Source organism: Anser cygnoides, chromosome 14, assembly GCF_040182565.1.
Source record: "Anser cygnoides isolate HZ-2024a breed goose chromosome 14, Taihu_goose_T2T_genome, whole genome shotgun sequence".
NCBI classification, from domain to species: domain Eukaryota; kingdom Metazoa; phylum Chordata; class Aves; order Anseriformes; family Anatidae; genus Anser; species Anser cygnoides.
Genome location: NC_089886.1, coordinates 3,782,906 through 3,795,138, shown reverse-complemented (window position 1 = coordinate 3,795,138; position 12,233 = coordinate 3,782,906).

Sequence of the window (12,233 nt, the reverse complement as noted above, 5' to 3'; positions counted from 1 at the left end):
TGGGATAAGGGTGGGGTGAGCCCCAGGTGAGGCTGCTCAGAACAATTTATACCTATTACTTATATATTAGGGTCCTGGCACTTTTGATAGGAAAATACTCCCTAATCCATAAAACACAGGTTATTTGAGTCTCAGTTTGAATATTATCCAAGAAGCTTTAAAAATGTAAAGTCAGCTAATGTAATGCCCCCTAACTGAATTTCTTTTTTCTGGTGTTGATATAGAGCTGTAACTTTTAAAAGAATAATGAGATTTTGTCATTATGAGATTCAGATCTCTTATGTCATTAACTATTGGGTAAATACCACAGTATGGCTGACATAAATGGCTTTACCCACTTACGTTCTGTTAAATACATTTGAGGTGAATGCACAATAAATTGTTTTTAAGATGCGTCATCTGTAATTGCTACAGATCTGATCAGCCGCTCTCCACACTGGGGGAAAGACAAACCTTGGAGAGCTAAGGCTGTCCAAAGTAGGCAGCTGAAGATTTGGTTTGATCAAAAAAAAAAAAAGTGACAATAAGTTATCAGCTGAAGGAACAGCAAACCTTTTGAATTTCAATATTTGGAAAATCGTTGTAATTTTATAACTAGCAAAAGCTGAGGCAAGCTATGTACACCAGCTGCAAAATCCCCTTTGGAAGCTTTCAGAGCAGGCAAGCAAAAGTTTGGTCAAGGATGGTTGAGATATAAAAAAACTGCTTCCTAGCATAGGACCTCCCAAGTTCCCCTTCAATCCCGTGTTTCCATCATTCATGTTCTCTTTATGCCCATATCTCCTTTTTCTGCTACTGGCAAGTGTTCATTTTTCTCACAGATCTGAGAAAATCTGTTCACCCAGTTGACAGAAGAAGGAAGTATGTTGCAGTTCTTCTGCCAGGAAGGAAAACTATAATAAAGATAAAACAACGGTTTTCACCAGTTTCCTTCACCTTCTTTAGTTTTTGTTTCTCGGGGCTAGGATTCGTGCATGGATGAAGTAGTTTTGCCATTAGCAACCTTATCTTTTTGTTAATTCTTTTTTTTCTGTACTCTATGCAAGTGGTGTAAACATCTGAAAAATGTTAGATCAATGGCCAGTGTACAAAAAAAAAAAAAAAAAAGGCTTACTCATCGTTCTGTTCGTTTGTTCTTTTTTTTTCAAGAGTTGCTGTAGCATCACTTGGTCACAAGAGGGAACTAGCGTATAAGTCTGTATAGTTCATTTTTCATATTAATTCTGAGGATTCTGCAGCCTAATAAAGATAATGTGTTAGGATACGCACACGTGTGAGACACGTAAGTGTGCGTATATTAATGTATATTTAAATACACACACCTTTTGGTTACCAAAGAAGGGAAATCATTCACAGAAATAAGGAGCAATAACCCTAGCTCATAGGACAGCAGAAATTAGCTTTAGAAAGGCCGAGAAATAACTTTCTAACGCTCCTGAGTTTGCACGTCTGTGGCTTGTCTCTGTAACTCTCCAAGCTACGATTAACGGGTGGTGTCGGGACATGCACCGAGCAGTTCGTGCTCCTTGCCAGCAGTGCCTGACCAGCAGGGACTCCTCTAACCAAGTTTTGAGCAGCCCTTGGTTTTAACTTTCTGTTTTGAGCGCAGGATCATCTTTCACCTTTGCTGGGAGTCCTTTGCTAGCCAAAGCTTGACTCTACTCAGAATTGACCCTAGAATTCATGGTACTGAATGTACATGCATTTGCTTTGATCGGTAACTGTGTGCATTTAAGATGAAGACTTAAGTATGAATTATTTTCCAGCTTCTGCTAGATGTCAGCAACATTGCTTGTACCCAGTCTGCTGAAGGCTCCCTCTTCTAAAGCAAATAACCCTATGAATTCAGAGCTTTCTAAAACAAGAATTACCATTGTCCTCCAAACTTTGTGTCACACCTCATGCCCAGTCTTCCCACACTGATGTTCCTACTGGTCAAGCAAGTGGCCAGCAGTCCTGTTCATGTATTTGCAGGCTCCTTCAAGAACACACAAAATAAACGAATTGACCACAGTATGGAAATTTTTCTTGGAAATCTGGCTTCTGTTCCTGGCCCTGCTGCTAGCAAAGACAGCCTGTTGCAAGATGAGCTGGATTTGGATCTGGATGTGTTGACATCTGGATTGTAGCTTTCGGGGTGTTTGGTTTCCTAGGAATTCACAGCAACCTTTCTGTGAAGGTGAACTACCTTGCCTGACCCCTAGGGTATGCCGGGTCCTTCACACAGGTTCCTTAAGCTCTGCTGTCTCCAGCACATGTTCTGGTTGCTCTTCAGCCTGTCCCACGGCCGTGCACCAGCACAAACCCACTGTGCCATGCCAGCAGGGGTATGTACCGCAGGAATTAATAGTTGCATCGTGCAGTCCTGGTTGGTTTGGCTTTGGGATTTATCGTGTCTCTTTTGCACATTTTCCTTTTTTTCCTCTGACCTTGTGAGTTCCTTAGCTCTCTTCAGTTTTTCTTTCTGTACAACTGCTACCCTTCACACACCGCACCGTGAAGAACATCCCCGCCGTACCTGTGGCTGGTGGCACCACTACGGATGCAGTCGATACTGGGCCACACATCAGTGATGTATTGCAATGAATTTGGGGCCCATGAGAAAAGAGGAGGCATCCCGCACCATAGGGCTGGTTCCTAGAACTGTCACGGATTGCGTTTGGTATTGTTGATTCTGTTAAACCGATTCTTGGAATATCCAATAAAGCCAGTGTAGACAGGAGAAAGCAGCTTTCCTAATCTGAGTTTTCTTAATGAACCATGAATCGCATGGGTATCTGTCAGCTCTAATAGATGTTAAGGCTGCTGGTCTTGAAACTTGTAAGAGAAGGATACACGTAACTAATCATTATCTGTAATCTGCACATCTGACTTATTAAACAACCTAATTATTAATTTAATCGCACCACACCTGCATATCGTTGTTCTGTTTGCTCAACTTAGTGGGATAAGAAAGTTTGCACAATCTACTTTTGAAGATCTTAAAAGTCTGGGATTAATCCAAGAAAACCACAAATAATGAGGCTCGACCTCAGGCCAGGTGTACAGTCATGAGCATGTCTCACACTGTTAGGTCGTAGCACATGGTGCAGCAGCCTGGGTGTAAGCACAAACACCGTCAGAAAGGCACCGAGGTGAAGACCCTCCCAAGGCGCTATCGTTTCAGTATTGCAGTATTTTTGTGTGCTGTTGCTGGTTCTGGACTTGATTTGAGACTTGGTGTACTTGTAGATGGCCTTTACTAGTGTTTGTGTGGGTTTTTTATAAATTTAGCCAACTTACAGGACTGGATGGCCCTTCTTGGGGAGTTATTCTCTGAGTCGGGTTTGGCCACGCTAATCTACATGGATTAATCTGCAATAACTGGTCTTCCCAGCATTCTCAATAAAGCTTGATCAGGAGTTTTGGTAGGGATGACTGCAGATGTGCAGCTACCAAAGTCTGAGATTATACCAACACATGGCAAAAACTGCACTTCATTTCATAACACAGCTAGAAGAGTGCCAACTGTAGAATCACGTGGCAGCGTTTTGTTGTTTCCAAGAAACTTCGAGGAAGAATTTATGTGAACAAAAAACATGTAGTCTTCATCGTTAATTCTCCTAAAGTTTTCTCAGAACCACTCTTTCAAAAATAGTTCTTCCTTAGTTTTCTATTGCTGAAAATGAAAAGCATTTCCATAAATATTCCAGTATCACAGTATCACAGTATCACAGATTTCTAGGTTGGAAGAGACCTCAAGATCATCGAGTCCAACCTCTGACCTAACACTAAGTACTCCACTAAACCATATCGCTAAGCTCTACATCTAAACGTCTTTTAAAGACCTCCAGGGATGGTGACTCCACCACCTCCCTGGGCAGCCCATTCCAATGCTTAATAACCCTTTCGGTAAAGAAGTACTTCCTAACATCCAACCTAAAACTCCCCTGTCGCAACTTTCGCCCATTCCCCCTCGTCCTGTCACCAGGCACGTAGGAGAACAGACCAACCCCCACCTCTTTACAGCCTCCTTTAAGGTAACTGTAGAGAGCGATAAGGTCGCCCCTGAGCCTCCTCTTCTCCAGGCTGAACAAGCCCAGCTCCCTCAGCCGCTCCTCGTAAGACTTGTTCTCCAGACCCCTCACCAGCTTGGTCGCCCTTCTCTGGACTCGCTCGAGCACGTCCATGTCCTTCCTGTAGCGAGGGGCCCAAAACTGAACACAGTACTGGAGGTGAAAATATGAATAGTACTCCAGTGAAAATATGAATAGAAAGATACTCCTTGAAAATATTTCTACTTTGAAGACACAACCATTTATATCACACATTTAATGAGAAAAATATTCAATTCTAAGAACTCATTACAGATCCAACTATTATATTTTTCATGTCAGACAAGACTTCTAAAGACTCACAGTTATGCCAGGTTTTCTTTCATTATTGATAAATCTTAAGAGGATAAAACGTGTTGCCACAAGTGCCTACCGGGGTGCTGATTGAAAAGGTACCTTCAATGAAGTCACTTAAAATTGCTCTTTGTGAACTGAAAATCTGACAACTTGACAAAATGCAATTTCATGGTATGCCTCGATGTACTTAACTGAGGGCACCCAGTGCTGGTACAGTCATGTTCTTCTTGCCCCTCGCTCAGCTGTATGAAGCGTCAGATGGAAAAGAAAGGTTTATTTTTTTTTTTTTGGTTGGACATCTTTCTATCCTGCACGGTCATGTGATTGCTGGAGGTATTTGTATTTAAGAGAATGGTCTCTGCTAGGACATGTCATTGTGATAAAACATTTCTAGTATCAAAAATGTCAGACCAGGCTTCAGTATACTTCTGCTGAAAATACTTTCTGATGCATTTCTCATGTATACATTCAGATGGAGGTTTTCTTCTTTCACTATTTCATAGTTCCTTGTATCAGATTAGTATAAATTGGGGGCATGATAAAATTCTCTCATTTCATAACTGGTGCTTATTGACTTGCTCTCTGCAGTGCTGGGGCCAGCAGCAGAGCATTCCTGCAATGCGTATGCGCCTCGTGCCCCTGCTTCACCCACACTGCCCCACTTCACTGGTAGTTTCCTCTCTTGCACGGGGATTTTTCAGTTTGCTACCTGGGAATCTCTGGTTCCAAGCAGTTCCCCATAACCAGATTGTTCCAATGCCCAAGTTTTCTCCAGCTCCTGGACTCCTCCCAGAGGCAATTAGCAGTGAAAGCAATGTTCAGCAGTCATCAGGATCTTCTGGTCTTCTGGGCTGTCCCCAGGCTTGACCCAAGGCTCAGCTGGTGGCAAGAACAGCTACAAACAACACCAAGCATCAGCTCCCATCTAAGCCAAGAAGTCTGCCAGATTCTTGCCTTTCTTTTAACATATTTGTGCCCCGTGTAAAAGGGGATATTATATTGAAATATGAAGACTGTGTGCTATTTATATATCTTTTCTTAATTGCACATACATGAGTAAGTGGATCATTGGAGTGGTGAAAGCTGCATAAAATTACCCTTCATCTGCACATTTTGTCTTCCATGGCCAGTCAATATCAGAGACTATGCAAGGAGCAGGGAAGCCATGCTTTAAAACACTGAAATTTCCCTTCCCTGTTCCCCCAAACTGTTCTGCAGTGTTTGCTGCTTCAGTCAGCTTCTGATGAAGGGAATCATTTGGTCCTAAATACCCGTTTTCTTAAATCATCATGAGATTTACTAAAGCAACGGGTCTTAGGGATGTTGGCCTCTAAGTATCTGATAATGATCAAATGCATTTTGCACTTTTCCTTCCTTGCAAACACCACAGTCTTTATTTCTAATTGCACTTTGGTTCAACATGCGTGGTGAAATACTTCGTAGTAAACAGGAATCTTTTAATTCTTCGTGTTTTCCTTTCTATTGCATTTTACATAATAATATGTCAAATGTATGGGAGTGCAGCAAGATGAGAGTGAGAAACTTTTTCTGCCACCATGGAACATTCTTGTATCTCAATGGCTGATTTATATCCTGCCTGAAGTCAATGTCAGACAGAAAATCTTTCTCTCCCACAGGCTGCTTGCAAAGTCAGAAGTAGGCTGATCATTATCTGCGTGTCTTAGGTCATGATTTCCCTCTTAAATTGTTCTTTTACAATTCCAATTTTGTGGGGAGTCAGGGGAAACCCCTCACTCCTGGACTTTTCATTGACCTATTACCTCTGGAAAATATTTATTTAGTCTGAATGTTATCAAATGAAAAACTAATAATGTGAACGCAATAAACAAATCTAAGTCATCTGTTTTCTTGTGAAGCCTCTTGATGATGCTACTTCTGACATGACTAAAAAGAAATCTCACACATTTTACACAGAATATCTTTTTTATCTTTTTTTTTGATAGTTTCTTACTTACTGTCACTTTTTCTAGATTATAGCCTGTTTTAAGCAAGAGATTGTTTCATGTATTACTACACTACTAGATTTAAGATAACAGAAATAATTCACATACATTGGTCCTTTGTCAGCATCTTTGATTTTTAAGGCTACTATTTGAATCAGGAAAAAAAGACCATTGGGGCAATCCAGGTGTTGTGTTAGTGAAGCATTTTGTCTTCTCTTTCCAGCCCTTTCACTCCTTTGGGTGCTGAGCCGTGCAGATGATGAGCTGCAGTCCGTTCTGTGTCCCAGCAGGATGAAGACATCATTTGTCTAGTATCTCGGAGCAGTAGTATTATAAATCAGGAATATCTACAGAAGTTCATCTAAGACGACAAAAGGTTTTTTTTCAAACTGGCTTGTGATGTGCAACTTATACCACAGAGTGTGTGCCCAGGAAGATGCTGTGCTTCGTAGATCACGATTGTGGTTGCCTCCATGAGAGATGCACATTAAAGCCCTGGAAATTTTCAGTTCTAACTTTTGGAGATTTTTTTATTTGGTTGCATCAAAAGTGGAAAACCAGATGGGAAGGGAGCTGCGAGCAGGTGTAGGCTTATCTGGGGTGGAATGGAGAGGAGATGGTAGTTACTTGACTTCTGCCTTCTCAGTAGGACCACCTGATATTATATGTGCTGTCATTTGTGTCCTTGCTTAAACCCTGGTGTGTGTTGAGATCAGCAAGCAAACACTGTCAGTCTTCAGATGATTGTAAAATGCAGTGCTGGGGAGAAAAGAATTCTCTGTCCCACCAGACTCTCGTTTCCATACTTTTCTGTAAAACTAGAAGAGTGAGGCTTGTCCACATGCCTCAGGAGGGTGTTGTGAGGATTAGTCAGATAAGATCAGCTTTCTTACACAAATATGTAAAAGTGCTTTCTAAATGCGCTATGATTTACGGCAGGAAATCACTTGAATGGCAGCCCAGTGCCTCTCCTTCCCATAGTACAGCATATGCCAGGCTTGTTCGTACAGGGGTGCAAGAGGCTCAGGGAAAAAAAAAAAAAAAAAAAAAGGAATGGACCAGGTACACCAGGTCAGTCATTGTCCCTCCGAAAATATCTTATAAACCAGTGATCTCCTATATGTCATTGGAGAACGCTTCTTGCTTATTAGAGCTTAGACTTTGACTCTGCATTGGGCTTGGGCTTGTCCAGCAGTGGGTCATGGAGTTCTGCAGAGAGTTAGGTTTCTGAAGACAACACTAGAAGTTTTGAAATAACCATGCTACTAAGTTGACAGAAGAAAAAAGACAGAAAAGACAGAAATTACATCTGTGAGACTGCAGATCTCGTGAGTGGTTTCTGGCTGACCACTGTCAGCAACAAAGCCTTTCAAAGAAAGGGTTGTGCACCGGCTGGTGTCACAGGACTTGGGGATTTCCTCCTTGGTGGGGACTAAAGTAGCTTTTCAAGTGCCTTCAGGTGACACATGGCACACAATTTAGCAATACTTAATGCTAACAGGCAAAAAATCACATAGTTGTGGCACTATGTAGTATGGAATTGGTCTGTACATTCCCAACACAACTCTGGTACGGCAGACATTGCGGAAGAAAGATATACTATGTACAGAGATGGGAGGTTCTTTCCACTTTGCTGAAAGCAGCCACACCCGGCCCTGAATCCCCAGATACGTAGGGTTTCTGTCCCAGGGACCATAAAGCAAAGTGTTCAGAGCCTCCTTTTCCTGAGGTGAGCCGTAGAAGGAAGGCAAGGGCTGGACTGTACAGGTTTGAAAACAAGTGTGCACCTTGCCACGGACACCTGGACAGATTTGAATAGTTGGATGAAGGGCTATTTACTTGTGCAGACAAGTCAACTAGTATGCCAAACACCTGGCCTGCCTCACCTCTTCTGCCCCCCCTGCCCTGTGCCACTTCCTCTCCATCAGAGAGCATAGTATGACATGGCCTGCTGATGATAATTGAGACAACAGAAAAAGCTATTTGTTACAGTAATTAAATATCTCAGTGGATTCGTTTTCCTTTGTTTTCATCTGGCAGTTTCACAAGCCTATCGGGAGCCAAAAAGGAAAGAGAGTGAGAAGAGGCCTGCAGGCGTCCGCCAGCTCCCATGTCTGCTCGGGGCCTGGCCTGGGCACGGAGCGGGCCTGCAGGGAGCTGGGCCCTGCCAACAGGCCCTGCCGTTCCCATAGGGCTGCCCTGGGGCTTGCAACGCCTCTCAGAGCATTTGAATCCCACAGAGAAGATCTGAATATGCCTGTGGGGAGGCAGAGGGCAAAACAGCTGGAGGACAAGGCCTGGCACAGTTCCTGGAACCCAGATCGTGGCAGGCTGGGGGAGGTCACCGGTACAAGTGAACAGTTAGCATCAGCTCGAGCAGCCCTTTCCTAAATTTACAGCAGTCTTTAAGGAACTGCTGGAGCAGTTGCTGTTACCCAGGAGTGCTGCAGCAGTAATTCTTTGCTGGTGATCCCCACGACTCCCTTTGTGGTCTTTCCCCTGGCACTTCAGTGGGTACAGTGCCGCAGAGTCTCCACAGCCCGGATCAGCATGGAGGCCCCAAAGGAAAGAAAGAAACCACATAAAACAGCAGTCCTGCCTTTGAACAAAGTGATATTTGCACTGCAGAGGGGTTTCTATACTTTTCTCAACCCAGTATGAAGATACAGCACTGGATAGCTTCATGGGCAGAAGTACTGCATGCCAAGTGTCAGGGAGTTCTGAGTACGACCCAGGCTTACGGCTGGATTTTAAATCCTCCTCTCATAAAGTCCAGGCTCACAGATGCACGGGCTACGTGCACGCCTGAAGGCAGTGGAGGCACTTTGTTCGGGTTGCAATTCTGCACTGAATGCTTTAAGCACATGATGAACGTTTCTTTCGGGCAGATGGCAAACCGAGACATCAGATGAGTAGATATCTTGCAGATGCATCCTCTGATATTTAGTAAGTTTACTTGGTTTTAAAAATTATGTGCAAGAGTTTCCTCTTAACTGTGTTGCAGAAGTGATTTGACTGGAAGCTGACTACATATGACTGTTGCCAGCTTGTGAAGGAATGTGATGGGTAGAAGAAAATGTATTAAATGACTTCTGTCTGTAACATGATTTCACAATTACTTGTTCTATTTGTTAAATCTAATGAAGTTGTTTTGCAAGTAAATGTATGAAACAAAGAATTTTCTTTTTCCTTGCAATTGCTGAAAACACAGGTTAGAACAGTTATCTGTAGGCCCAGGGCCTGGGAAATCTTTTTATTGTCTATAAAAATGAATCATATTTTTCAGATTTTGTGTTTGCTACAGATTATGACTAGACACAATGTTAGCGAACTGCATACAAAAAGGTACAAAAATCAAAAGCGTCAGAAACTGAAAGAACTTGGACTTGGAAAATATTAACAAGAGTGAATGCCATTATTTGCTCAAGCAAATCTTCTAAGACACTATACCAAGCATGAGGTTCAAGAACTACTGAATGCATAAGCATTCTGCTGATTAGTCAGTTGAGTCTTCGTCAGAAAAGTGCATGATTTTTTACAGACTAGAATTCAAAAAAAAAAAAAAAGGTTATTTAGAGGAAAGCTGTCTGCTCTGAACTTAGAGTAGAAAATGTAGATATGAAAATGTGAGAACGATTAAATAATTGTTTTATTTCTCAGTTTCATCTGTGTAGGGGTTACCACAGTAACAATCTTTTTGCATTTTAGTATTTATTACCTTTATATATGAACCAGGTGGCAGAAAACATATCGGGAAACACATTTGGTCTGCGTATTACATAAGTTTAACCTCTTCATATAGATGCTTCAAATGCATTTTCTATAATCTAGTTCTCATTTGCTCATTTTTAAATTGGAAGTAACTTTGGGGCTGTACCTGCTTTCACAGAAGAGTCGCACAGGATGATCTCCAGAAGTCCCTTCCAAAGGTTCAGTCATTACTGGACTGCTCTGTTTTAACCCCAAGCCCATAGTAGTGGAAACCATAATAATGATAATTATTATTCAATTATTATCAACAAGTAGTTGATGACTGTTCCCATGCAGCTTTTGTTCCTAGAAACATGTTCATCCTATCAAAACTCGACTTTACACTGAAAGGAGAAAGGGAATTACATGCTTATGTCTATTCCTTGAATTTTGAAAAATCCAATGTATTTCAGTCAAGGTGGTGAAGAAATGACATCTTTGAAAGTCTTTTATGATCTTCTCCAGCCCTGGTACAATGCTTTGTCTGTTTTGTTCCTCTCTGAGGCACAAGTGAGGTGAAATCTGACCTTCTTGCACTTGGTTGGGATTTCCCCTTGTGTGAAGAGATCTAAGAAACTATTAGTAAGTCTGGAATAGGCATCTGAGACAAGCATCTCTCCTTATCTGCTTTATTTCCAGCAAAGTTCTCTTTCTGCCTCTTTTGTTTCTGTTGAGCTGAATGGCAAAGAAGCATATCTGAGCTCATGGCACTAAAGGATGTTCTCCTTCAGGCCAGCATTAAGTATGTCCTGAGAAAGAAACAGTGAGCCACAAGTTCCCAACACATAAGCTCATTAAGTACTTGTAATTAACCATGGATAATGATCTTACTATGTATGTCAAGATGTTCATGAGCACTCCACTACTAAAAAAATCAAAAAAAAAAAAAAAAAGTAGGCACGAAAATCTGCAACCTTGCAAGAAAGAAGCTAAGCAGCTTATTCATGGTGCAAAGAATATCAAAAAGTAAAACTGATGCAGAAAGAAAACACAGAATTTCTGTTACAATTGGAAGCCCTCAAATATTTCTGATGCTATACAGTGGTCAGGGTGAAATAAAAAGAGGTCAAGAAAATGTTAACATACGCAAATAGAAGCCTTGGAGTTCACCAATAATGTACTTGAGACAGGGAGGGGAATGGGCAGCAAGTTCTTCAGAAGCACAAGTGCATTTTGCAGTAGGATCTCATCAGTGAAATTGTTGGACTGGACCCTTGCAGAAGTGTTGTAATACCCACTGGTACAAACACAGAGTGTTCAAACCTCTCACCAAGGATAAAACATATCAAATGAAGACTCTTGAATACTGTTGTTGCTCATGTAAATTACCATTTTATTGGTTTTAACACTCATTATTTCCACCTTTTTATATTTCAGATGGACAATAAATACAATAAATAACTTTTCCCCTTCCCCCTACTTATTGCAGTTTCATTTTTTAACCTTCTTTAAAAAAAAAAAAATTTAAACGCTTTGTTTCTTGATTGCTTGATAGGTTTTCAGGATTTCATTCAAAAATGTCCTCACGTTTCCCTTGGTCTTGTACTGGCATTTTTGTCCACGTGCCAGGCTCTGTGATGGAAGGAAGAATAAAGATTAGGTTATGAAAAGCTTTACAAAAAACAGAAGTCTTAGATGAAACAGTTAAGATACACAATCTTTGGAGCGGATGAAGGATTTCAAAAACAATTCTGAAAGAACTGTTCTTTGAGCAGGGCATGTGAGAATGGCTTTTCATGTTGACAAGGAAGTCATGTGTACGCTGCTGCAGCCGGACCATAATGCAGTGAAAGCTAGGGTAATTTCAGCTGAGCTCTTTTGACCCAGCGAAGAGGACAGCTCCAGCAGTGTACAAACCTGGGGGCCAGCAGGGCACTGAGCCCGCTCGCTGGTGCAGCACCGTTCTGGCAATATCCACCCTTGCGAGTTTAAAGCGAGCTTAAAGTAGTTCGAAACTGCAGCCTCAGCATCTTCCCTGTCTGATTGAATTACACAGCGCTTTTGCTCAGTATGTAAATAAGGGGTGCTTCACTGCCTCAGAAAGGGCATCTGGGGATCCGTGAGTCTTTCTGAGCATCATCACAAGCTCAAAGATGCTGCAGGTCACAGCAGTACTTCATGCCCAAGC